General features: G+C 42.5%; 18 non-coding genes across 18 annotated transcripts; all 18 read left to right on the top strand.

Moving 5' to 3' along the window:
• The first annotated feature begins 2 nt into the window (after positions 1–2).
• On the top strand, positions 3–76 carry trnan-guu (transfer RNA asparagine (anticodon GUU)). The gene has a single exon. It is a non-coding gene; the product is annotated as a tRNA-Asn (tRNA).
• Positions 77–1,071: 995 nt separating this feature from the next.
• trnan-guu (transfer RNA asparagine (anticodon GUU)) lies at positions 1,072–1,145 on the top strand. Its single transcript has one exon. It is a non-coding gene; the product is annotated as a tRNA-Asn (tRNA).
• A 997-nt stretch (positions 1,146–2,142) lies between these two features.
• On the top strand, positions 2,143–2,216 carry trnan-guu (transfer RNA asparagine (anticodon GUU)). Its single transcript has one exon. It is a non-coding gene; the product is annotated as a tRNA-Asn (tRNA).
• A 993-nt stretch (positions 2,217–3,209) lies between these two features.
• On the top strand, positions 3,210–3,283 carry trnan-guu (transfer RNA asparagine (anticodon GUU)). The gene has a single exon. It is a non-coding gene; the product is annotated as a tRNA-Asn (tRNA).
• Positions 3,284–4,279: 996 nt separating this feature from the next.
• trnan-guu (transfer RNA asparagine (anticodon GUU)) lies at positions 4,280–4,353 on the top strand. The gene has a single exon. It is a non-coding gene; the product is annotated as a tRNA-Asn (tRNA).
• A 995-nt stretch (positions 4,354–5,348) lies between these two features.
• Positions 5,349–5,422, top strand: trnan-guu (transfer RNA asparagine (anticodon GUU)). Its single transcript has one exon. It is a non-coding gene; the product is annotated as a tRNA-Asn (tRNA).
• Positions 5,423–6,417: 995 nt separating this feature from the next.
• On the top strand, positions 6,418–6,491 carry trnan-guu (transfer RNA asparagine (anticodon GUU)). The gene has a single exon. It is a non-coding gene; the product is annotated as a tRNA-Asn (tRNA).
• A 997-nt stretch (positions 6,492–7,488) lies between these two features.
• Positions 7,489–7,562, top strand: trnan-guu (transfer RNA asparagine (anticodon GUU)). The gene has a single exon. It is a non-coding gene; the product is annotated as a tRNA-Asn (tRNA).
• Positions 7,563–8,555: 993 nt separating this feature from the next.
• On the top strand, positions 8,556–8,629 carry trnan-guu (transfer RNA asparagine (anticodon GUU)). The gene has a single exon. It is a non-coding gene; the product is annotated as a tRNA-Asn (tRNA).
• A 996-nt stretch (positions 8,630–9,625) lies between these two features.
• On the top strand, positions 9,626–9,699 carry trnan-guu (transfer RNA asparagine (anticodon GUU)). The gene has a single exon. It is a non-coding gene; the product is annotated as a tRNA-Asn (tRNA).
• Positions 9,700–10,694: 995 nt separating this feature from the next.
• trnan-guu (transfer RNA asparagine (anticodon GUU)) lies at positions 10,695–10,768 on the top strand. Its single transcript has one exon. It is a non-coding gene; the product is annotated as a tRNA-Asn (tRNA).
• Positions 10,769–11,763: 995 nt separating this feature from the next.
• trnan-guu (transfer RNA asparagine (anticodon GUU)) lies at positions 11,764–11,837 on the top strand. The gene has a single exon. It is a non-coding gene; the product is annotated as a tRNA-Asn (tRNA).
• Positions 11,838–12,834: 997 nt separating this feature from the next.
• On the top strand, positions 12,835–12,908 carry trnan-guu (transfer RNA asparagine (anticodon GUU)). The gene has a single exon. It is a non-coding gene; the product is annotated as a tRNA-Asn (tRNA).
• Positions 12,909–13,901: 993 nt separating this feature from the next.
• trnan-guu (transfer RNA asparagine (anticodon GUU)) lies at positions 13,902–13,975 on the top strand. The gene has a single exon. It is a non-coding gene; the product is annotated as a tRNA-Asn (tRNA).
• A 996-nt stretch (positions 13,976–14,971) lies between these two features.
• trnan-guu (transfer RNA asparagine (anticodon GUU)) lies at positions 14,972–15,045 on the top strand. The gene has a single exon. It is a non-coding gene; the product is annotated as a tRNA-Asn (tRNA).
• A 998-nt stretch (positions 15,046–16,043) lies between these two features.
• On the top strand, positions 16,044–16,117 carry trnan-guu (transfer RNA asparagine (anticodon GUU)). Its single transcript has one exon. It is a non-coding gene; the product is annotated as a tRNA-Asn (tRNA).
• A 997-nt stretch (positions 16,118–17,114) lies between these two features.
• Positions 17,115–17,188, top strand: trnan-guu (transfer RNA asparagine (anticodon GUU)). Its single transcript has one exon. It is a non-coding gene; the product is annotated as a tRNA-Asn (tRNA).
• Positions 17,189–18,427: 1,239 nt separating this feature from the next.
• On the top strand, positions 18,428–18,501 carry trnan-guu (transfer RNA asparagine (anticodon GUU)). The gene has a single exon. It is a non-coding gene; the product is annotated as a tRNA-Asn (tRNA).
• Positions 18,502–26,143: the final 7,642 nt, after the last annotated feature.

Below are 26,143 nucleotides of genomic sequence, written 5' to 3'. Positions count from 1 at the left end.
AAGTCTCTGTGGCGCAATTGGCCAGCGCGTTCGGCTGTTAACTGAAAGGTTGGTGGTTCAAGCCCACCCAGGGACGAGTTTATTTACAATCAGATTGTGGGTAACGTAGACATAATGCTGCCATGTGTTTGGAACACGGTCTCCACATGTATCTCTTTCTACGGGCTGCACCCTTGTCCTTCACAACCAAGTTAAATGTTTACCTATCAACTGGTCAGCAACCAGTTGTAGGTTTGGTAGCAAATCGTAAGCCGCGGGGTAACGTGTCCCACTGAACCCTCAAGTTATCCTATAAGTCATTTGGTAACAATATTTAAGGTGCAACAGCATGCTGAGCTGTTTGATGAGAGATATTACAACTGTATTGTAACTGGCTGGTAATCTTGCTGTATACCACCTCCTACTTTTAGGTTCAAGTTTGACATTATTCAGCAGCAGATCACTAAAGTTTCATCACGCAAATATACAGAACGCCAGCATCCACTGCCACGAGGGGCCGGTGAAGGTCGAGGGCACGCCCACTGCCAGAGAAAGCAGTACGTTATTCCATTTGGCTACTAACTGAAAGGTTGGTGCTTCGAGCCCAGCAAGGGGTGTCTTGATTTATGTGTAATAAGTGAGTTAACGCAAACATTCTGCCACCAAGAACACTCTCCTAAACCATTATATACGCTCCTTAGCAAAAAATATTTCTCGAAGGGAGACCTGTTAAGTGCAGTGGAATGGAACCTTCATTTGGAAGACTGAAGCTGGAAGCTCCTCTGTCTTTTGTCAAAATTGCACAAGCAAAGTGAAAAAAGACCCTTTTTGTTATATTTCTATGAAAGTGACACACAAACAAAGAAAAAATCAAAGGCTTAGAGACCTAATGAGGGCACTTGGGAAAATTTTGACATTAAATCTCTTTCTTTCACAAGTCAGACCAGCAAGTTATTGACTACTTGTTGTGTGCTACTTTACTTCAAAGCAGATATCAGCCTCATGGCAAGCATGTTGGAATCGAATAAACACTGGAATGAAGGGGTGAAGGGCGGGAATGATCGAGGCCACGCCCACCAACAACAAAAACAAGTCTCTGTGGCGCAATTGGCCAGCGCGTTCGGCTGTTAACTGAAAGGTTGGTGGTTCAAGCCCACCCAGGGACGAGTTTATTTACAATCAGATTGTGGGTAACGTAGACATAATGCTGCCATGTGTTTGGAACACGGTCTCCACATGTATCTCTTTCTACGGGCTGCACCCTTGTCCTTCACAACCAAGTTAAATGTTTACCTATCAACTGGTCAGCAACCAGTTGTAGGTTCGGTAGCAAATCGTAAGCCGCGGGGTAACGTGTCCCACTGAACCCTCAAGTTATCCTATAAGTCATTTGGTAACAATATTTAAGGTGCAACAGCATGCTGAGATGTTTGATGAGAGATATTACAACTGTATTGTAACTGGCTGGTAATCTTGCTGTATACCACCTCCTACTTTTAGGTTCAAGTTTGACATTAATCAGCAGCAGATCACTAAAGTTTCATCACGCAAATATACAGAAAGCCAGCATCCACTGCCATGAGGGGGCGGTGAAGGTCGAGGGCACGCCCACTGCCAGAGAAAGCAGTAGGTTAGCCCATTTGGCTGCTAACTGATAGGTTGGTGGTTCAAGCCCAGCAAGGGGTGTCTTGATTTTTGTGTAATAAGTGAGTTAACGCAAACATTCTGCCACCAAGAACACTCTCCTAACCCATAATACACGCTCCTTAGCAAAAAATATTTCTCGAAGGGAGACCTGTTAAGTGCAGTGGAATGGAACCTTCATTTGGAAGACTAAAGCTGGAGGCTCCTCTTTCTTTTGTCAAAATTGCACAAGCAAAGTGAAAAAAGAACCTTTTTATTATATTTCTATGAAAGTCACACACAAACAAAGAAAAAAATCAAAGGCTGAGAGACCTAATGAGGGCACTTGGGAAGAATTTGACCTTAAATTTCTTTCATAAGTCAGACCAAGTTATTGACTACTTGTTGTGTGCTACTTTACTTGTTACCTTCACAGCAGATATCAACCTCATGGCAAGCATGTTGGAATCGAATAAACACTGGAATGAAGGGGTGAAGGGCGGTAATGATCGAGGCCACGCCCACCAGCAACAAACACAAGTCTCTGTGTCGCAATCGGCCAGCGCATTCGGCTGTTAACTGAAAGGTTGGTGGTTCGAGCCCACCCAGGGACGAGTTTGTTTACAATCAGATTGTGGGTAACGTAGACATACTGCTGCCATGTTTTTAGAACACGGTCTCCACATGTATCTCTTTCTACAGGCTGCGGCCTTGTCCTTCACAACCAAGTTAAATGTTTTCCTATATACTGGTCAGCAACCAGTTGTAGCTTTGGTAGCAAATCGAAAGCCGCCGGGGTAACGTGTCCTTCTGAACCCTCAAGTTATCCTTTAAGTCATTTGGTAACAATATTTAAGGTGCAAAAGCATGCTGAGCTGTTTGATGAGAGATATTACAACTGTATTGTAACTGGCTGGTAATCTTGCTGTATACCACCTCCTACTTTTAGGTTCAAGTTTGACATTAATCAGCAGCAGATCACTAAAGTTTCATCACGCAAATATACAGAACGCCAGCATCCACTGCCACGAGGGGGCGGTGAAGGTTGAGGGCACGCCCACTGCCAGAGAAAGCAGTACGTTATTCCATTTGGCTACTAACTGAAAGGTTTGTGCTTCGAGCCCAGCAAGGGGTGTCTTGATTTATGTGTAATAAGTGAGTTAACGCAAACATTCTGCCACCAAGAACACTCTCCTAAACCATTATATACGCTCCTTAGCAAAAAATATATCTCGAAGGGAGACCTGTTAAGTGCAGTGGAATGGAACCTTCATTTGGAAGACTGAAGCTGGAAGCTCCTCTGTCTTTTGTCAAAATTGCACAAGCAAAGTGAAAAAAGACCCTTTTTGTTATATTTCTATGAAAGTCACACACAAACAAAGAAAAAAATCAAAGGCTGAGAGACCTAATGAGGGCACTTGGGAAGAATTTGACCTTAAATTTCTTTCATAAGTCAGACCAGCAAGTTATTGACTACTTGTTGTGTGCTACTTTACTTCAAAGCAGATATCATCCTCATGGCAAGCATTTTGGGATCGAGCAAACACTGGAATGAAGGGATGAGGGGCAGGAATGATTGAAGCCACGCCCACCAAGAACAAAAACAAGTCTCTGTGGCGCAATTGGCCAGCGCGTTCGGCTGTTAACTGAAAGGTTGGTGGTTCAAGCCCACCCAGGGACGAGTTTATTTACAATCAGATTGTGGGTAACGTAGACATAATGCTGCCATGTGTTTGGAACACGGTCTCCACATGTATCTCTTTCTACGGGCTGCACCCTTGTCCTTCACAACCAAGTTAAATGTTTACCTATCAACTGGTCAGCAACCAGTTGTAGGTTTGGTAGCAAATCGTAAGCCGCGGGGTAACGTGTCCCACTGAACCCTCAAGTTATCCTTTAAGTCATTTGGTAACAATATTTAAGTTGCATCAGCATGCTGAGATGTTTGATGAGAGATATTACAACTGTATTGTAACTGGCTGGTAATCTTGCTGTATACCACCTCCGACTTTTAGGTTCAAGTTTGACATTATTCAGCAGCAGATCACTAAAGTTTCATCACGCAAATATACAGAACGCCAGCATCCACTCCCACGAGGGGGCGGTGAAGGTCGAGGGCACGCCCACTGCCAGAGAAAGCAGTAGGTTAGCCCATTTGGCTGCTAACTGAAAGGTTGGTTGTTCAAGCCCAGCAAGGGGTGTCTTGATTTTGTGTAATAAGTGAGTTAACGCAACCATTCTGCCACCAAGAACACTCTCCTAACCCATAATACACGCTCCTTAGCAAAAAATATTTCTCGAAGGGAGACCTGTTAAGTGCAGTGGAATAGAACCTTCATTTGGAAGACTAAAGCTGGAGGCTCCTCTTTCTTTTGTCAAAATTGCACAAGCAAAGTGAAAAAAGAACCTTTTTATTATATTTCTATGAAAGTCACACACAAACAAAGAAAAAAATCAAAGGCTGAGAGACCTAATGAGGGCACTTGGGAAGAATTTGACATTAAATTTCTTTCATAAGTCAGACCAAGTTATTGACTAGTTGTTGTGTGCTACTTTACTTGTTACCTTCACAGCAGATATCAACCTCATGGCAAGCATGTTGGAATCGAATAAACACTGGAATGAAGGGGTGAAGGGCGGGAATGATCGAGGCCACGCCCACCAGCAACAAACACAAGTCTCTGTGTCGCAATCGGCCAGCGCATTCGGCTGTTAACTGAAAGGTTGGTGGTTCAAGCCCACCCAGGGACGAGTTTATTTACAATCAGATTGTGGGTAACGTAGACATACTGCTGCCATGTGTTTGGAACACGGTCTCCACATGTATCTCTTTCTACGGGCTGCAGCCTTGTCCTTCACAACCAAGTTAAATGTTTACCTATCAACTGGTCAGCAACCAGTTGTAGGTTTGGTAGCAAATCGTAAGCCGCGGGGTAACGTGTCCCACTGAACCCTCAAGTTATCCTTTAAGTCATTTGGTAACAATATTTAAGTTGCATCAGCATGCTGAGATGTTTGATCAGAGATATTACAACTGTATTGTAACTGGCTGGTAATCTTGCTGTATACCACCTCCTACTTTTAGGTTCAAGTTTGACATTATTCAGCAGCAGATCACTAAAGTTTCATCACGCAAATATACAGAACGCCAGCATCCACTGCCACGAGGGGCCGGTGAAGGTCGAGGGCACGCCCACTGCCAGAGAAAGCAGTACGTTATTCCATTTGGCTACTAACTGAAAGGTTGGTGCTTCGAGCCCAGCAAGGGGTGTCTTGATTTATGTGTAATAAGTGAGTTAACGCAAACATTCTGCCACCAAGAACACTCTCCTAAACCATTATATACGCTCCTTAGCAAAAAATATTTCTCGAAGGGAGACCTGTTAAGTGCAGTGGAATGGAACCTTCATTTGGAAGACTGAAGCTGGAAGCTCCTCTGTCTTTTGTCAAAATTGCACAAGCAAAGTGAAAAAAGACCCTTTTTGTTATATTTCTATGAAAGTGACACACAAACAAAGAAAAAATCAAAGGCTTAGAGACCTAATGAGGGCACTTGGGAAAATTTTGACATTAAATCTCTTTCTTTCACAAGTCAGACCAGCAAGTTATTGACTACTTGTTGTGTGCTACTTTACTTCAAAGCAGATATCAGCCTCATGGCAAGCATGTTGGAATCGAATAAACACTGGAATGAAGGGGTGAAGGGCGGGAATGATCGAGGCCACGCCCACCAACAACAAAAACAAGTCTCTGTGGCGCAATTGGCCAGCGCGTTCGGCTGTTAACTGAAAGGTTGGTGGTTCAAGCCCACCCAGGGACGAGTTTATTTACAATCAGATTGTGGGTAACGTAGACATAATGCTGCCATGTGTTTGGAACACGGTCTCCACATGTATCTCTTTCTACGGGCTGCACCCTTGTCCTTCACAACCAAGTTAAATGTTTACCTATCAACTGGTCAGCAACCAGTTGTAGGTTTGGTAGCAAATCGTAAGCCGCGGGGTAACGTGTCCCACTGAACCCTCAAGTTATCCTATAAGTCATTTGGTAACAATATTTAAGGTGCAACAGCATGCTGAGCTGTTTGATGAGAGATATTACAACTGTATTGTAACTGGCTGGTAATCTTGCTGTATACCACCTCCTACTTTTAGGTTCAAGTTTGACATTATTCAGCAGCAGATCACTAAAGTTTCATCACGCAAATATACAGAACGCCAGCATCCACTGCCACGAGGGGCCGGTGAAGGTCGAGGGCACGCCCACTGCCAGAGAAAGCAGTACGTTATTCCATTTGGCTACTAACTGAAAGGTTGGTGCTTCGAGCCCAGCAAGGGGTGTCTTGATTTATGTGTAATAAGTGAGTTAACGCAAACATTCTGCCACCAAGAACACTCTCCTAAACCATTATATACGCTCCTTAGCAAAAAATATTTCTCGAAGGGAGACCTGTTAAGTGCAGTGGAATGGAACCTTCATTTGGAAGACTGAAGCTGGAAGCTCCTCTGTCTTTTGTCAAAATTGCACAAGCAAAGTGAAAAAAGACCCTTTTTGTTATATTTCTATGAAAGTGACACACAAACAAAGAAAAAATCAAAGGCTTAGAGACCTAATGAGGGCACTTGGGAAAATTTTGACATTAAATCTCTTTCTTTCACAAGTCAGACCAGCAAGTTATTGACTACTTGTTGTGTGCTACTTTACTTCAAAGCAGATATCAGCCTCATGGCAAGCATGTTGGAATCGAATAAACACTGGAATGAAGGGGTGAAGGGCGGGAATGATCGAGGCCACGCCCACCAACAACAAAAACAAGTCTCTGTGGCGCAATTGGCCAGCGCGTTCGGCTGTTAACTGAAAGGTTGGTGGTTCAAGCCCACCCAGGGACGAGTTTATTTACAATCAGATTGTGGGTAACGTAGACATAATGCTGCCATGTGTTTGGAACACGGTCTCCACATGTATCTCTTTCTACGGGCTGCACCCTTGTCCTTCACAACCAAGTTAAATGTTTACCTATCAACTGGTCAGCAACCAGTTGTAGGTTTGGTAGCAAATCGTAAGCCGCGGGGTAACGTGTCCCACTGAACCCTCAAGTTATCCTATAAGTCATTTGGTAACAATATTTAAGGTGCAACAGCATGCTGAGATGTTTGATGAGAGATATTACAACTGTATTGTAACTGGCTGGTAATCTTGCTGTATACCACCTCCTACTTTTAGGTTCAAGTTTGACATTAATCAGCAGCAGATCACTAAAGTTTCATCACGCAAATATACAGAAAGCCAGCATCCACTGCCATGAGGGGGCGGTGAAGGTCGAGGGCACGCCCACTGCCAGAGAAAGCAGTAGGTTAGCCCATTTGGCTGCTAACTGATAGGTTGGTGGTTCAAGCCCAGCAAGGGGTGTCTTGATTTTTGTGTAATAAGTGAGTTAACGCAAACATTCTGCCACCAAGAACACTCTCCTAACCCATAATACACGCTCCTTAGCAAAAAATATTTCTCGAAGGGAGACCTGTTAAGTGCAGTGGAATGGAACCTTCATTTGGAAGACTAAAGCTGGAGGCTCCTCTTTCTTTTGTCAAAATTGCACAAGCAAAGTGAAAAAAGAACCTTTTTATTATATTTCTATGAAAGTCACACACAAACAAAGAAAAAAATCAAAGGCTGAGAGACCTAATGAGGGCACTTGGGAAGAATTTGACCTTAAATTTCTTTCATAAGTCAGACCAAGTTATTGACTACTTGTTGTGTGCTACTTTACTTGTTACCTTCACAGCAGATATCAACCTCATGGCAAGCATGTTGGAATCGAATAAACACTGGAATGAAGGGGTGAAGGGCGGTAATGATCGAGGCCACGCCCACCAGCAACAAACACAAGTCTCTGTGTCGCAATCGGCCAGCGCATTCGGCTGTTAACTGAAAGGTTGGTGGTTCGAGCCCACCCAGGGACGAGTTTGTTTACAATCAGATTGTGGGTAACGTAGACATACTGCTGCCATGTTTTTAGAACACGGTCTCCACATGTATCTCTTTCTACAGGCTGCGGCCTTGTCCTTCACAACCAAGTTAAATGTTTTCCTATATACTGGTCAGCAACCAGTTGTAGCTTTGGTAGCAAATCGAAAGCCGCCGGGGTAACGTGTCCTTCTGAACCCTCAAGTTATCCTTTAAGTCATTTGGTAACAATATTTAAGGTGCAAAAGCATGCTGAGCTGTTTGATGAGAGATATTACAACTGTATTGTAACTGGCTGGTAATCTTGCTGTATACCACCTCCTACTTTTAGGTTCAAGTTTGACATTAATCAGCAGCAGATCACTAAAGTTTCATCACGCAAATATACAGAACGCCAGCATCCACTGCCACGAGGGGGCGGTGAAGGTTGAGGGCACGCCCACTGCCAGAGAAAGCAGTACGTTATTCCATTTGGCTACTAACTGAAAGGTTTGTGCTTCGAGCCCAGCAAGGGGTGTCTTGATTTATGTGTAATAAGTGAGTTAACGCAAACATTCTGCCACCAAGAACACTCTCCTAAACCATTATATACGCTCCTTAGCAAAAAATATATCTCGAAGGGAGACCTGTTAAGTGCAGTGGAATGGAACCTTCATTTGGAAGACTGAAGCTGGAAGCTCCTCTGTCTTTTGTCAAAATTGCACAAGCAAAGTGAAAAAAGACCCTTTTTGTTATATTTCTATGAAAGTCACACACAAACAAAGAAAAAAATCAAAGGCTGAGAGACCTAATGAGGGCACTTGGGAAGAATTTGACCTTAAATTTCTTTCATAAGTCAGACCAGCAAGTTATTGACTACTTGTTGTGTGCTACTTTACTTCAAAGCAGATATCATCCTCATGGCAAGCATTTTGGGATCGAGCAAACACTGGAATGAAGGGATGAGGGGCAGGAATGATTGAAGCCACGCCCACCAAGAACAAAAACAAGTCTCTGTGGCGCAATTGGCCAGCGCGTTCGGCTGTTAACTGAAAGGTTGGTGGTTCAAGCCCACCCAGGGACGAGTTTATTTACAATCAGATTGTGGGTAACGTAGACATAATGCTGCCATGTGTTTGGAACACGGTCTCCACATGTATCTCTTTCTACGGGCTGCACCCTTGTCCTTCACAACCAAGTTAAATGTTTACCTATCAACTGGTCAGCAACCAGTTGTAGGTTTGGTAGCAAATCGTAAGCCGCGGGGTAACGTGTCCCACTGAACCCTCAAGTTATCCTTTAAGTCATTTGGTAACAATATTTAAGTTGCATCAGCATGCTGAGATGTTTGATGAGAGATATTACAACTGTATTGTAACTGGCTGGTAATCTTGCTGTATACCACCTCCGACTTTTAGGTTCAAGTTTGACATTATTCAGCAGCAGATCACTAAAGTTTCATCACGCAAATATACAGAACGCCAGCATCCACTCCCACGAGGGGGCGGTGAAGGTCGAGGGCACGCCCACTGCCAGAGAAAGCAGTAGGTTAGCCCATTTGGCTGCTAACTGAAAGGTTGGTTGTTCAAGCCCAGCAAGGGGTGTCTTGATTTTGTGTAATAAGTGAGTTAACGCAACCATTCTGCCACCAAGAACACTCTCCTAACCCATAATACACGCTCCTTAGCAAAAAATATTTCTCGAAGGGAGACCTGTTAAGTGCAGTGGAATAGAACCTTCATTTGGAAGACTAAAGCTGGAGGCTCCTCTTTCTTTTGTCAAAATTGCACAAGCAAAGTGAAAAAAGAACCTTTTTATTATATTTCTATGAAAGTCACACACAAACAAAGAAAAAAATCAAAGGCTGAGAGACCTAATGAGGGCACTTGGGAAGAATTTGACATTAAATTTCTTTCATAAGTCAGACCAAGTTATTGACTAGTTGTTGTGTGCTACTTTACTTGTTACCTTCACAGCAGATATCAACCTCATGGCAAGCATGTTGGAATCGAATAAACACTGGAATGAAGGGGTGAAGGGCGGGAATGATCGAGGCCACGCCCACCAGCAACAAACACAAGTCTCTGTGTCGCAATCGGCCAGCGCATTCGGCTGTTAACTGAAAGGTTGGTGGTTCAAGCCCACCCAGGGACGAGTTTATTTACAATCAGATTGTGGGTAACGTAGACATACTGCTGCCATGTGTTTGGAACACGGTCTCCACATGTATCTCTTTCTACGGGCTGCAGCCTTGTCCTTCACAACCAAGTTAAATGTTTACCTATCAACTGGTCAGCAACCAGTTGTAGGTTTGGTAGCAAATCGTAAGCCGCGGGGTAACGTGTCCCACTGAACCCTCAAGTTATCCTTTAAGTCATTTGGTAACAATATTTAAGTTGCATCAGCATGCTGAGATGTTTGATGAGAGATATTACAACTGTATTGTAACTGGCTGGTAATCTTGCTGTATACCACCTCCTACTTTTAGGTTCAAGTTTGACATTATTCAGCAGCAGATCACTAAAGTTTCATCACGCAAATATACAGAACGCCAGCATCCACTGCCACGAGGGGCCGGTGAAGGTCGAGGGCACGCCCACTGCCAGAGAAAGCAGTACGTTATTCCATTTGGCTACTAACTGAAAGGTTGGTGCTTCGAGCCCAGCAAGGGGTGTCTTGATTTATGTGTAATAAGTGAGTTAACGCAAACATTCTGCCACCAAGAACACTCTCCTAAACCATTATATACGCTCCTTAGCAAAAAATATTTCTCGAAGGGAGACCTGTTAAGTGCAGTGGAATGGAACCTTCATTTGGAAGACTGAAGCTGGAAGCTCCTCTGTCTTTTGTCAAAATTGCACAAGCAAAGTGAAAAAAGACCCTTTTTGTTATATTTCTATGAAAGTGACACACAAACAAAGAAAAAATCAAAGGCTTAGAGACCTAATGAGGGCACTTGGGAAAATTTTGACATTAAATCTCTTTCTTTCACAAGTCAGACCAGCAAGTTATTGACTACTTGTTGTGTGCTACTTTACTTCAAAGCAGATATCAGCCTCATGGCAAGCATGTTGGAATCGAATAAACACTGGAATGAAGGGGTGAAGGGCGGGAATGATCGAGGCCACGCCCACCAACAACAAAAACAAGTCTCTGTGGCGCAATTGGCCAGCGCGTTCGGCTGTTAACTGAAAGGTTGGTGGTTCAAGCCCACCCAGGGACGAGTTTATTTACAATCAGATTGTGGGTAACGTAGACATAATGCTGCCATGTGTTTGGAACACGGTCTCCACATGTATCTCTTTCTACGGGCTGCACCCTTGTCCTTCACAACCAAGTTAAATGTTTACCTATCAACTGGTCAGCAACCAGTTGTAGGTTTGGTAGCAAATCGTAAGCCGCGGGGTAACGTGTCCCACTGAACCCTCAAGTTATCCTATAAGTCATTTGGTAACAATATTTAAGGTGCAACAGCATGCTGAGCTGTTTGATGAGAGATATTACAACTGTATTGTAACTGGCTGGTAATCTTGCTGTATACCACCTCCTACTTTTAGGTTCAAGTTTGACATTATTCAGCAGCAGATCACTAAAGTTTCATCACGCAAATATACAGAACGCCAGCATCCACTGCCACGAGGGGCCGGTGAAGGTCGAGGGCACGCCCACTGCCAGAGAAAGCAGTACGTTATTCCATTTGGCTACTAACTGAAAGGTTGGTGCTTCGAGCCCAGCAAGGGGTGTCTTGATTTATGTGTAATAAGTGAGTTAACGCAAACATTCTGCCACCAAGAACACTCTCCTAAACCATTATATACGCTCCTTAGCAAAAAATATTTCTCGAAGGGAGACCTGTTAAGTGCAGTGGAATGGAACCTTCATTTGGAAGACTGAAGCTGGAAGCTCCTCTGTCTTTTGTCAAAATTGCACAAGCAAAGTGAAAAAAGACCCTTTTTGTTATATTTCTATGAAAGTGACACACAAACAAAGAAAAAATCAAAGGCTTAGAGACCTAATGAGGGCACTTGGGAAAATTTTGACATTAAATCTCTTTCTTTCACAAGTCAGACCAGCAAGTTATTGACTACTTGTTGTGTGCTACTTTACTTCAAAGCAGATATCAGCCTCATGGCAAGCATGTTGGAATCGAATAAACACTGGAATGAAGGGGTGAAGGGCGGGAATGATCGAGGCCACGCCCACCAACAACAAAAACAAGTCTCTGTGGCGCAATTGGCCAGCGCGTTCGGCTGTTAACTGAAAGGTTGGTGGTTCAAGCCCACCCAGGGACGAGTTTATTTACAATCAGATTGTGGGTAACGTAGACATAATGCTGCCATGTGTTTGGAACACGGTCTCCACATGTATCTCTTTCTACGGGCTGCACCCTTGTCCTTCACAACCAAGTTAAATGTTTACCTATCAACTGGTCAGCAACCAGTTGTAGGTTTGGTAGCAAATCGTAAGCCGCGGGGTAACGTGTCCCACTGAACCCTCAAGTTATCCTATAAGTCATTTGGTAACAATATTTAAGGTGCAACAGCATGCTGAGATGTTTGATGAGAGATATTACAACTGTATTGTAACTGGCTGGTAATCTTGCTGTATACCACCTCCTACTTTTAGGTTCAAGTTTGACATTAATCAGCAGCAGATCACTAAAGTTTCATCACGCAAATATACAGAAAGCCAGCATCCACTGCCATGAGGGGGCGGTGAAGGTCGAGGGCACGCCCACTGCCAGAGAAAGCAGTAGGTTAGCCCATTTGGCTGCTAACTGATAGGTTGGTGGTTCAAGCCCAGCAAGGGGTGTCTTGATTTTTGTGTAATAAGTGAGTTAACGCAAACATTCTGCCACCAAGAACACTCTCCTAACCCATAATACACGCTCCTTAGCAAAAAATATTTCTCGAAGGGAGACCTGTTAAGTGCAGTGGAATGGAACCTTCATTTGGAAGACTAAAGCTGGAGGCTCCTCTTTCTTTTGTCAAAATTGCACAAGCAAAGTGAAAAAAGAACCTTTTTATTATATTTCTATGAAAGTCACACACAAACAAAGAAAAAAATCAAAGGCTGAGAGACCTAATGAGGGCACTTGGGAAGAATTTGACCTTAAATTTCTTTCATAAGTCAGACCAAGTTATTGACTACTTGTTGTGTGCTACTTTACTTGTTACCTTCACAGCAGATATCAACCTCATGGCAAGCATGTTGGAATCGAATAAACACTGGAATGAAGGGGTGAAGGGCGGTAATGATCGAGGCCACGCCCACCAGCAACAAACACAAGTCTCTGTGTCGCAATCGGCCAGCGCATTCGGCTGTTAACTGAAAGGTTGGTGGTTCGAGCCCACCCAGGGACGAGTTTGTTTACAATCAGATTGTGGGTAACGTAGACATACTGCTGCCATGTTTTTAGAACACGGTCTCCACATGTATCTCTTTCTACAGGCTGCGGCCTTGTCCTTCACAACCAAGTTAAATGTTTTCCTATATACTGGTCAGCAACCAGTTGTAGCTTTGGTAGCAAATCGAAAGCCGCCGGGGTAACGTGTCCTTCTGAACCCTCAAGTTATCCTTTAAGTCATTTGGTAACAATATTTAAGGTGCAAAAGCATGCTGAGCTGTTTGATGAGAGATATTACAACTGTATTGTAACTGGCTGGTAATCTTGCTGTATACCACCTCCTACTTTTAGGTTCAAGTTTGACATTAATCAGCAGCAGATCACTAAAGTTTCATCACGCAAATATACAGAACGCCAGCATCCACTGCCACGAGGGGGCGGTGAAGGTTGAGGGCACGCCCACTGCCAGAGAAAGCAGTACGTTATTCCATTTGGCTACTAACTGAAAGGTTTGTGCTTCGAGCCCAGCAAGGGGTGTCTTGATTTATGTGTAATAAGTGAGTTAACGCAAACATTCTGCCACCAAGAACACTCTCCTAAACCATTATATACGCTCCTTAGCAAAAAATATATCTCGAAGGGAGACCTGTTAAGTGCAGTGGAATGGAACCTTCATTTGGAAGACTGAAGCTGGAAGCTCCTCTGTCTTTTGTCAAAATTGCACAAGCAAAGTGAAAAAAGACCCTTTTTGTTATATTTCTATGAAAGTCACACACAAACAAAGAAAAAAATCAAAGGCTGAGAGACCTAATGAGGGCACTTGGGAAGAATTTGACCTTAAATTTCTTTCATAAGTCAGACCAGCAAGTTATTGACTACTTGTTGTGTGCTACTTTACTTCAAAGCAGATATCATCCTCATGGCAAGCATTTTGGGATCGAGCAAACACTGGAATGAAGGGATGAGGGGCAGGAATGATTGAAGCCACGCCCACCAAGAACAAAAACAAGTCTCTGTGGCGCAATTGGCCAGCGCGTTCGGCTGTTAACTGAAAGGTTGGTGGTTCAAGCCCACCCAGGGACGAGTTTATTTACAATCAGATTGTGGGTAACGTAGACATAATGCTGCCATGTGTTTGGAACACGGTCTCCACATGTATCTCTTTCTACGGGCTGCACCCTTGTCCTTCACAACCAAGTTAAATGTTTACCTATCAACTGGTCAGCAACCAGTTGTAGGTTTGGTAGCAAATCGTAAGCCGCGGGGTAACGTGTCCCACTGAACCCTCAAGTTATCCTTTAAGTCATTTGGTAACAATATTTAAGTTGCATCAGCATGCTGAGATGTTTGATGAGAGATATTACAACTGTATTGTAACTGGCTGGTAATCTTGCTGTATACCACCTCCGACTTTTAGGTTCAAGTTTGACATTATTCAGCAGCAGATCACTAAAGTTTCATCACGCAAATATACAGAACGCCAGCATCCACTGCCACGAGGGGGCGGTGAAGGTCGAGGGCACGCCCACTGCCAGAGAAAGCAGTAGGTTAGCCCATTTGGCTGCTAACTGAAAGGTTGGTTGTTCAAGCCCAGCAAGGGGTGTCTTGATTTTGTGTAATAAGTGAGTTAACGCAACCATTCTGCCACCAAGAACACTCTCCTAACCCATAATACACGCTCCTTAGCAAAAAATATTTCTCGAAGGGAGACCTGTTAAGTGCAGTGGAATAGAACCTTCATTTGGAAGACTAAAGCTGGAGGCTCCTCTTTCTTTTGTCAAAATTGCACAAGCAAAGTGAAAAAATAACCTTTTTATTATATTTCTATGAAAGTCACACACAAACAAAGAAAAAAATCAAAGGCTGAGAGACCTAATGAGGGCACTTGGGAAGAATTTGACATTAAATTTCTTTCATAAGTCAGACCAAGTTATTGACTAGTTGTTGTGTGCTACTTTACTTGTTACCTTCACAGCAGATATCAACCTCATGGCAAGCATGTTGGAATCGAATAAACACTGGAATGAAGGGGTGAAGGGCGGGAATGATCGAGGCCACGCCCACCAACAACAAAAACAAGTCTCTGTGGCGCAATTGGCCAGCGCGTTCGGCTGTTAACTGAAAGGTTGGTGGTTCAAGCCCACCCAGGGACGAGTTTATTTACAATCAGATTGTGGGTAACGTAGACATACTGCTGCCATGTGTTTGGAACACGGTCTCCACATGTATCTCTTTCTACAGGCTGCGGCCTTGTCCTTCACAACCAAGTTAAACGTTTTCCTATCAACTGGTCAGCAACCAGTTGTAGCTTTGGTAGCAAATCGAAAGCCGCCGGGGTAACGTGTCCCTCTGAACCCTCAAGTTATCCTTTAAGTCATTTGGTTAACAATATTTAAGGTGCAAAAGCATGCTGAGCTGTTTGATGAGAGATATTACAACTGTATTGTAACTGGCTGGTAATCTTGTTGTATACCACCTCCTACATTTAGGTTAAAGTTTGACATTGATCAGCAGCAGTTCATTAAAGTTTCATCACGCAAATATACAGAACGCCAGCATCCACTGCCACGAGGGGGCGGTGAAGGTTGAGGGCACGCCCACTGCCAGAGAAAGCAGTACGTTATTCCATTTGGCTACTAACTGAAAGGTTGGTGCTTCGAGCCCAGCAAGGGGTGTCTTGATTTATGTGTAATAAGTGAGTTAACGCAAACATTCTGCCACCAAGAACACTCTCCTAAACCATTATATACGCTCCTTAGCAAAAAATATTTCTCGAAGGGAGACCTGTTAAGTGCAGTGGAATGGAACCTTCATTTGGAAGACTGAAGCTGGAAGCTCCTCTGTCTTTTGTCAAAATTGCACAAGCAAAGTGAAAAAAGACCCTTTTTGTTATATTTCTATGAAAGTGACACACAAACAAAGAAAAAAATCAAAGGCTTAGAGACCTAATGAGGGCACTTGGGAAAATTTTGACATTAAATCTCTTTCTTTCACAAGTCAGACCAGCAAGTTATTGACTACTTGTTGTGTGCTACTTTACTTCAAAGCAGATATCAGCCTCATGGCAAGCATTTTGGGATCGAATAAACACTGGAATGAAGGGATGAGGGGCAGGAATGATCGAAGCCACGCCCACCAAGAACAAAAACAAGTCTCTGTGGCGCAATTGGCCAGCGCGTTCGGCTGTTAACTGAAAGGTTGGTGGTTCAAGCCCACCCAGGGACGAGTTTATTTACAATCAGATTGTGGGTAACGTAGACATAATGCTGCCATGTGTTTGGAACACGGTCTCCACATGTATCTCTTTCTACGGGCTGCACCCTTGTCCTTCACAACCAAGTTAAATGTTTACCTATCAACTGGTCAGCAACCAGTTGTAGGTTTGGTAGCAAATCGTAAGCCGCGGGGTAACGTGTCCCACTGAACCCTCAAGTTATCCTATAAGTCATTTGGTAACAATATTTAAGGTGCAACAGCATGCTGAGATGTTTGATGAGAGATATTACAACTGTATTGTAACTGGCTGGTAATCTTGCTGTATACCACCTCCTACTTTTAGGTTCAAGTTTGACATTAATCAGCAGCAGATCACTAAAGTTTCATCACGCAAATATAAAGAAAGCCAGCATCCACTGCCATGAGGGGGCGGTGAAGGTTGAGGGCACGCCCACTGCCAGAGAAAGCAGTAGGTTAGCCCATTTGGCTGCTAACTGATAGGTTGGTGGTTCAAGCCCAGCAAGGGGTGTCTTGATTTTTGTGTAATAAGTGAGTTAACGCAAACATTCTGCCACCAAGAACACTCTCCTAACCCATAATACACGCTCCTTAGCAAAAAATATTTCTCGAAGGGAGACCTGTTAAGTGCAATGGAATGGAACCTTCATTTGGAAGACTGAAGCTGGAAGCTTCTCTGTCTTTTGTCAAAATTGCACAAGCAAAGTGAAAAAAGACCCTTTTTGTTATATTTCTATGAAAGTCACACACAAACAAAGAAAAAAATCAAAGGCTGAGATACCTAATGAGGGCACTTGGGAAGAATTTGACATTAAATTTCTTTCATAAGTCAGACCAAGTTATTGACTACTTGTTGTGTGCTACTTTACTTGTTACCTTCACAGCAGATATCAACCTCATGGCAAGCATGTTGGAATCGAATAAACACTGGAATGAAGGGGTGAAGGGCGGTAATGATCGAGGCCACGCCCACCAGCAACAAACACAAGTCTCTGTGGCGCAATTGGCCAGCGCGTTCGGCTGTTAACTGAAAGGTTGGTGGTTCAAGCCCACCCAGGGACGAGTTTATTTACAATCAGATTGTGGGTAACGTAGACATACTGCTGCCATGTGTTTGGAACACGGTCTCCACATGTATCTCTTTCTACAGCAGTGTTTCTCAATTCCGGTCCTCATGACCCACTGTCCTGCATGTTTTCGATGTTTTCCTCTTTCACCACACCTGATTCAAATGATCAGCTCGTCACCAAGTTCTGCAGTGGCCTCATAAGGAGCCATTCATTTGAATCCGGTGTGGTGGAGGAGGGAAACATTGAAAACATGCAGGGCAGTGGGTCACGAGGACTGGAATTGAGAAACACTGTTCTACAGGCTGCGGCCTTGTCCTTCACAACCAAGTTAAACGTTTTCCTATCAACTGGTCAGCAACCAGTTGTAGCTTTGGTAGCAAATCGAAAGCCGCCGGGGTAACGTGTCCCTCTGAACCCTCAAGTTATCCTTTAAGTCATTTGGTTAACAATATTTAAGGTGCAAAAGCATGCTGAGCTGTTTGATGAGAGATATTACAACTGTATTGTAACTGGCTGGTAATCTTGTTGTATACCACCTCCTACATTTAGGTTAAAGTTTGACATTGATCAGCAGCAGTTCATTAAAGTTTCATCACGCAAATATACAGAACTCTTGCATCCACTGCCATGTGGGGGTGGTCAAGGTCGAGGGCACACCCACAGCCAGAGAAAACAAGGAATAGTCTCTGTGGTGCAGTAGTTTAGCCCATTTGGCTGCTAACTGGAATGTTGGTTGTTCAAGCCCAGCAAGGGGTGTCTTGATTTTGTGTAATAAGTGAGTTAACGCAACCATTCTGCCACCAAGAACACTCTCCTAACCCATAATACACGCTACTTAGCAAAAAATATTTCTCGAAGGGAGACCTGTTAAGTGCAGTGGAATGGAACCTTCATTTGAAAGACTGAAGCTGGAGGCTCCTCTGTCTTTTGTCAAAATTTCACAAGCAAAGTGAAAAAAGAACCTTTTTATTATATTGCTATGAAAGTCACACACAAACAAAGAAAAAAATCAAAGGCTTAGAGACCTAATGAGGGCACTTGGGAAAATTTTGACATTAAATCTCTTTCATTCACAAGTCAGACCAGCAAGTTATTGACTACTTGTTGTGTGCTACTTTACTTCAAAGCAGATATCAGCCTCATGGCAAGCATTTTGGGATCGAGCAAACACTGGAATGAAGGGATGAGGGTCAGGAATGATCGAAGCCACGCCCACCAAGAACAAAAACAAGTCTCTGTGGCGCAATTGGCCAGCGCGTTCGGCTGTTAACTGAAAGGTTGGTGGTTCAAGCCCACCCAGGGACGAGTTTATTTACAATCAGATTGTGGGTAACGTAGACATAATGCTGCCATGTGTTTGGAACACGGTCTCCACATGTATCTCTTTCTACGGGCTGTGGCCTTGTCCTTCACAACCAAGTTAAATGTTTTCATATCAACTGGTCAGTTGACAGGAAAGGCACAGTCTCTGTGGCGCAATCGGTTACCACTGTAGGATCAGAGGCTCCATCTGGAGGGAGCTCGATACAACCATTCTTACCCTGCACCTGAAGGAGCTTGCCGAGATAGTGTGGACATCTGATCAGGATGCCTTCTGGTCCCTGTATAGGTTTTCCTGGCACCTCGAACTGGGAGTAGGCCGGACCCTGAATACGCTGGAACGATTACGTGTTGTCCATGTAGGCGTACTGGACATCAGGAGTATATAGTTTCCAGAATTTGGCTTCTGGACAATTTAGTCAATTAGTAGTATATACATTGTCAGAATTATTTAAAAAAAATAAAATAAAATTCTCCAATGACAACGAAAGTCATATTATCTTTCTTATTATTTATAGAGCATTTTTATTTGTAATAAAGATAAGAAATGATGATGGGAGAAATTTAAACGAAGTTATCATTAATTTTAAATTATGGAAACTAACCTGTAGAATGAACAAGTCAAAATATACCCTAGCCCTACGTTGCATGTAGTGTTTTTATTTTCGAATGCAAAAAAGCTCCACATGTCTACGCTTTTGCTCAGCCATTCTTGTTGCATCAAGCTAGCCGCCGTGTGTCTAATGAAGGGACGCACTGACACAGCCGTAGTTCCCCTCAGAGACAGATGGAGATGCAAGTTTGTCCCTGCCAACCTCCTGGAAATGGCGAAATAACTAAGTACTGCACTGAAAAAGTGTCTGTTACCACGAAATTACTGCAGATTTGTGAAAGTATCCATACTTTTGATAAAGTATCGATACCAACACAGACATGTTTGGGGTTGCAAGTATCAATACTTAAGTATCGATCCGCACAACACTACCTGGAAGGACTCAATATTTGTTCCTAAGAACAAAACTCCAAAGGCACTCAGTGATTTTAGGCCAGTTGCACTTACTTCTCTTGTTATGAAGTCAGACCGGCACAAAAACTAGTAAAGAATGCTGAATTTTATCCAGGATAAATTTTATGGTGGACCCTATCAAATCTGCTTACAGGTTGGGTAGAGGGTGGATGACGCTAAAGCGATGTTTTTAAATCTGGAACGGGCCAAGTCCCTTGTCCGCTTACTTTTATTGACTTCTTCCCTGCTTTTTACTGCATCCAGCTCCTTCTTTTAGCAGAATGCTTTAAGAACATTTACAATATTGACGTTGCCCCTATTTCCTGGCTGATAGACTTGCTGGCTGATAACAGTGAGGTCACAGAAGCTGAGAGTGAATGGTGTTTTAGCGAATATCCTTTTCTATTACACCAATAGTCCACAGGGCTTTTTCCTCTCTCCTCTTTTATTTGTTTTGTATACAAATGAAAGCAGAAGCAATCACGAAGGACACCATATTATCGAATTCGCTGATGATTCTATTATTGTGTCCCTCCTCAGCAGCGATGACTCTGAACGCGTGCCATTTCATCTTTTTAAGCACGAATGTGGCATTAATGAGAGAAATATGCATCTACATATGCATTTTTATTAAAATCGTTGCAGTTTAACTGTTGTGACTGCTTTCATGTTTTTTGTTTTTTTTTTAAAGTTTAGTTTAGCTTTATTGAATCTATTCTTACCTTTTTCATTTGATCTGCTGACACAGGTCACTTTCAGTTAAACGGAGAAATTGCTTGCAGGGCATTTTTAAAAGTGTGCAGCAAAATTGCTGGAACAGTCCAACAAGCCCTCAATGACCTGTGTGAGGTCAGGATGGTTTGGGTGAGCCAGATCCATCCATCCAGTGAGGTATGGGCTTGTGTTGCTTCCTTCGGAGCGAAGATATGCTGCGCCACGATGCAGAACAAAAAAAAGACATTTATTTCCGCCGTCATTGGTCTCGTTAATGACAACATTTAGGTATAATCTTTGTTGGTTTATGTTGTTGTTTTCTGCTTTATGTTGTGTTTTACTGCTGACTTACAGACCAGTGTAAGCATTCCTCTCTATTCTGAGATATGGAACATTTAAGTTAATCTCAAGCACACTGCATCACAAGCTTGTATAACTCTTGTAAAGCAGTAAAGATTTAAGGGTTGATCATGATTTTAATGTTGTACCATGGCCTTGCCAGGGTCTCTCACAGTCATTCTATCCCACACTGACTCAGAGACACATCCCTCCCTGTTTGTGAGGAAACTGAAACAGATGACAATACATTTTTTAAAAACTAAATTGTAACTTGAATATGCGTTAAGCCTTTCCTTACATCCCCAATTTTACAATACTTTTGACTACTACTACACATATCCATACTCAAAATATAAATAGGGGTCACCCAAGCTCTATAGAATGAAATTCTCATGAGGTTACCATCACTTGCCAGTCTCTGAAAGAGCATAGCTACTTTGACTTTGGGTTTATTGAGCAAGTGTCCCAATTACTTTTCATCACTGAAAACACTCACAAGACACTTGATGAGATTAAGTGTGAATCCTCATTATTATTCTTTATTGACGTCATCTGCTTTCCATGAGGCCACCTTTGTATTTAGTATTAGAGAAAATTACTTGGATGGTTCTTTAGAACAGTAATGTTTGTGAGCATTGTCTTTTGTTTTGTAACAGAAAAAGGCAGGCTGATATATTTCAGATATTCTGGTCTGTATGAGAGTAACATAATTCTACTGCGGAGTGATTAAGCACCTTCCAAAAAAAGGACTGCTGAGGTACTGATCCAAATTCAATATGCTGGCTTTCGACTTTTAACTCCACATTTGGCTCCACACCAAAATGAATATGCAAGACATATTCTCTGCTGTATCCGTGATCCCATTCAAGGAGAAAAGTCACTCACCAAAGCAAGCTCTGCTCAAACCATGATTTGGTCCACAAATCATATATTTTCAGAGCAGCAGGGGAAACTTCAAAATATCAAAATGACTTTAATTAGAACAGCTAGTGGGTGGACAAGCAAAGTTTCAAAGTGAATTTCCAAAGAGAGCTTTGTTCTCAAATTAGTGAAGCTAACTTGAGACATTTTATACAGGTTTTGACACTTTTTGGAATGGTGGGTCTTTTTATGAGCTCACTGCCCCATTTGGATCACCTCTGGAGTCTCCCTCTCTCACTTTTTCTGTCCATCTTTTTCTCTCTTTGCATTGCACTTGCAATCGGTTGATACAGACATGCATTATTCATCTATCTGTCCTCTCTGTCATTGCAGAGCTGAGCTCTGAGCAGATGGGTGCAAAGCAGAACTACAATCAATCAACCAGGGTCTGGCATTCAGCACAATGGGATATGCTGATTGGGTGTCACACAATATCTGTGTTTTGGGCTGCTCTGTATTCACCAAGATTTGGATCTTTTTTTGCACCAGCAACAGTTGAAGCCTGTTGCTATTCGATCCCTTAGTTAATGACATACCCAAACCACCTGCTCGCTGTGACAGGTTCCCAGAGAATCTGTGGACAAAAATAAATGTTGTGTTTATATGAATACCTTAAAAGTCAATGAGCATCATGAAATATTTCTTGTATTTACTTCCCAAACCAAACTCCACAACGCTAACAGCATATTACATGTTACTGTGCATGATGCTTTTTCTTCTTTGGCTCTACCTGGCGATGTGTGGGGGTCTTCACGCCACAGAGGTGGTCAAAATCACATTACCACATTTACCAGTTATCTAAACTCTGTGATGATGGAGAACATCAAACAGTGCTGTTGCACACAGAGGTGGTTTGGTTGTTTGTTTTATAGAACTAGAATATTATAATTAGAAGGAGCACATCCACATCTCTGCAAACGGCTTACAGATTTGACTTCAAACGGCATACCTCACAGACACAATCCCTCTCTACAGAGAGATGAACAAGCAAATGAAGGGTCCCGTATCAAACAACATGCAGTCCTCCCAGTGTACAAACAACTTTCCCTACTGGGAAAATTCTCAAAAAGGAGCAACGGTGTCCAAGGCAGATGAAACAGTTTGGTGGCTACGTGCACACATCTTCATGCACTGATTAGCATGCCTTTTACCCAACATATGAACATTACTTAAGTAGGAAGTTAAGTCTTGTTTGACAGATGTTCATTCATACCTATCAAAGTATCACAGTACTGAATCCCTGCATTGTTAAGCATGAGACCATGAAATACATCTGCTGCGTTTTCAGTGTCAAAGAAATATTTCCAAGAGAACATATTCAAATGATCTGGACTGCCAATAGTCAGGTACCATTCGGTATTACTTAGCTGTCATTGCCTGTGTCACTCAAAAAATGATCAAAAATGGAGAAATTATGATTTAATGTTGCAAGACCAGAATAACAGAACTCGTGAAACTGTAAGTAGTGGTGTGTCAAACCTCTTAAGATTGATTTATTCTGCTCAATTATTCATCAGATTTCCAAGGACAAACTGAGCTTTTTATTTGCCTGTAGGACAAGGAAGTCTGTCTGTACATCATGAACACCAAAAGCACAAGAAAGCTTGAGAAAGGGACAGGGTGTCTTTATCATTGTAAATGCAGTGTAAAAGATGACTCCTGCTTTCAATATGGCTTATTTCCCATTAATGGTTTTTGCAACTATTCAAAAAGTTATTTCAATTGGGACCCAGGTCAGATTTAGTAATTTATAATAAAATTGCGTACATTTGTATTTGGCGGCGGGAACAAGTTATGTTCTGGAACTGTTTTAGCAAGCACGACACGGCCAATCTCTGAAATCACCACCGTCAACCAGCAAAGTCGGAGATTCATCGTGTTTCACTGAATGTACTTAATATGGACAAAGAAAACACAGAATGCAAATGAAGGAGTGATTTAGATAGAACAGGGCAGTCTGCAGTAGCTGGACAGAAGGGGTTTGTGAGTATCACTGAGTCTGCCAATCTACACAACTAAAGCTTACATTTCTCACAAAGTCTGCACATTAGAAGAGGATATAGCAACTGTGACACCAACTGGTTCATAAACTGCTGTTTTCATTGTAGCCAGAAGTGACATTATACGAATTACTAGAGGTCGAAGCTGGCAAATGGAGAGATGTATGCATCTTTCAAGCACAATTAAGTATAAGAGCTAATAATCCCGTTATGAATTATGGGAAAATTTTGATTATCGATTGATTATTGCTTTAACTTGTGAAGTAGGACTTTCATGCCTTTCTGCATTTTCTGGCTCATCTTCAGTACCAAAATTATTCTCTTTTCTTTATTTATTCGCCTCAAACTGTCGCTCGTAAGACTCTTCTCTACACCCATTTTACTCACACATTCTAGTTTAGGATTTCCTTTCATTTGTCACAGCCAATTTGTAGCTTATTGTAATAAAAGGTTTGTCCAGAGAAACAAAGGACTTTTATTTGTCCAGTCACTGGGGCCCGAGGCTCTGAGGGAGAAGGGCGGTATGTTAATCCAGGTTGGCCAATCCAAAGCATATTCAATATATTGGTCCAGAAGGATGGTTGGTGAAAGTAGACACGATTGAGCCTCGTGAAACAAAGTCATTTGCTAATTCTTTTCACTGCACAGTACTTTGTTTGACGCGTTAATCCTTTTCAACTTCCCCACCAACAAGCAATCTTGGACCAGTGGATGCAGTTAGGGAGGTGGTTACGGACAACCGTTTTATGATCAATACTCGGTACTAAATTCGAGCACTCTGGCTTTGCAGAGACCAAAGGTCAAGGCTGTTCCACCACTAAAAGGGTACAATTCTGAAGCGCAAGCAGTCAATGAAACTGTTTCACTTATCTTGTGATGTGTTGGCATTAGGCTTACAAAAGCACACATCAGTAAAAACACAGGTACACTGAGTGAAAAGGCAACGGGGGCCAACAAATTTACACACAGCAAGTGAACATCACATTTTTTGTTACTACAGCATATTCATTAAAATGCGATGTCCTTCTGTAATCTTGGTTGCTGCTCCTAAACTGATGGCATATGATGCACTTTTCAAAAAGCGTAACATTTCACAAAAGTAACAAACATCTACCAAAATATAACGAGGGGTCATAAAATTAAACCTTGCTAAAAAACACAACGTTTCGTGTAATGAACCAACCTTTCCAAAAAAATGCAATGACATTTCAGAGAACAAAATACATCTGTCCCTTAATTAGAAGTTTACTGAAACATCTGTGCTCTCTGAAATGTTCGTTAGTTTCAATTGAAATTTGGGTCCCGATTTTTTGGCAAATACTTGATGCAAATCCGCCACAAAGCCATCACTATGCTTCATGATTAAAATAGTTGGGAAACTTTCTAAACAATAGCAATGGCTGGGGCTTTTGTACAAACAACTGACCAAGTTCTGCAGCACATTTAGATGAAAGTTCTACGAGGAAAACTTGATGACAGCATCTTGTCTGCACATGTGAAAATGCAGTTAAAGGGAGAAAAAAAACAACAACAACTACTAATGCCAAAATGTAATTATGAATTGTGAACAAAGGGGCTGTAATGAGGATTTTGTCTGCTCCCTATTTATCAGGAAAGTCCATTTCATGGCTAATTGGTTCATTACTTTGGTCGTGCTTGAAGGGGTTCTCAGATAAAACTCACTCAAGACTTGAAAACTAAGCTGCTGCAGAACAGGTCATAATAAGGTTTTCCATTTGCCTCTCAGACTCTGTCTCATAGTAGTATTACAGCGAGGGTAAATTCTGACCCTTTTCCTCTTACAACTTCTATATTTTGGACTATTGTGATAGCTGCATGTGGATCAGGTCCCACACAATAGAAAATAGCTCAGATTAGTCTCAGCTGCTCTATTCACTACAGACAATTTTTCTTCTGTTCTGGGGAGAGAGTTTCAGCAAAGGTCCAGCTAGACAATCCGGGTCTGTGCTGCATACTAATGACAGCCGACAGTTTTTCACCACCTAGCCTTGTCATCCTGCATTCCGGCCATGTTCTTATGCTGTCACGCTGCAGTGGAGATGGAGTTCTTTATGAGGCGCTGTAGCGTGTTTTACCTTGCTCTGTCTTGTGTTTGAAATTATTTAGATAAGCCCCCCCCCCCCCCCCCCCCCCCCTCTCTCTCTCTCTCTCAGAAAGCACAACATACCATTCCCCAATATTCTGATTTGGTCGAGTCTGATGATGGTGAAATCCTGCATGCGCTGCAAGCACTTGGACCGGCTTAATCTTTCATGCATGTGCAAGGTGCATTATCTCCAAATGCTTTCCAAAAAATTGATTTTCAACCTCTGCCTCCTTTCCAACATTGTTTACCATTTTAAACGGCATCTTACAAATACAAAAATGCAATTAAATCTCCTCCATGTTCCTGCATGACTTGCCTGGGCTGGCGCTCGTCATCTGTTCCACTATTAATACTTTTATGTAATATTCACCACACGGCTCTAAGAGGGCTAAGAGAACTAAGAGGGTTAAATAATCCACTCCTTTATTCCCACATGATTACTTTTCTTTCTTATTTTGTCTTTCATTCACCTTCTTGACCTTCACCTGAAAGATGTGACAGTTCACATTTTACAATGCAGGTACCACCAGACACACATTC

The sequence above is a fragment of the Leuresthes tenuis genome, unplaced genomic scaffold (assembly GCF_036924035.1).
Source record: "Leuresthes tenuis unplaced genomic scaffold, fLeuTen1.0.hap1 SCAF_5, whole genome shotgun sequence".
Taxonomy (NCBI): Eukaryota; Metazoa; Chordata; class Actinopteri; order Atheriniformes; family Atherinopsidae; genus Leuresthes; species Leuresthes tenuis.
This window is presented reverse-complemented; position numbering and strand designations above follow the sequence as displayed.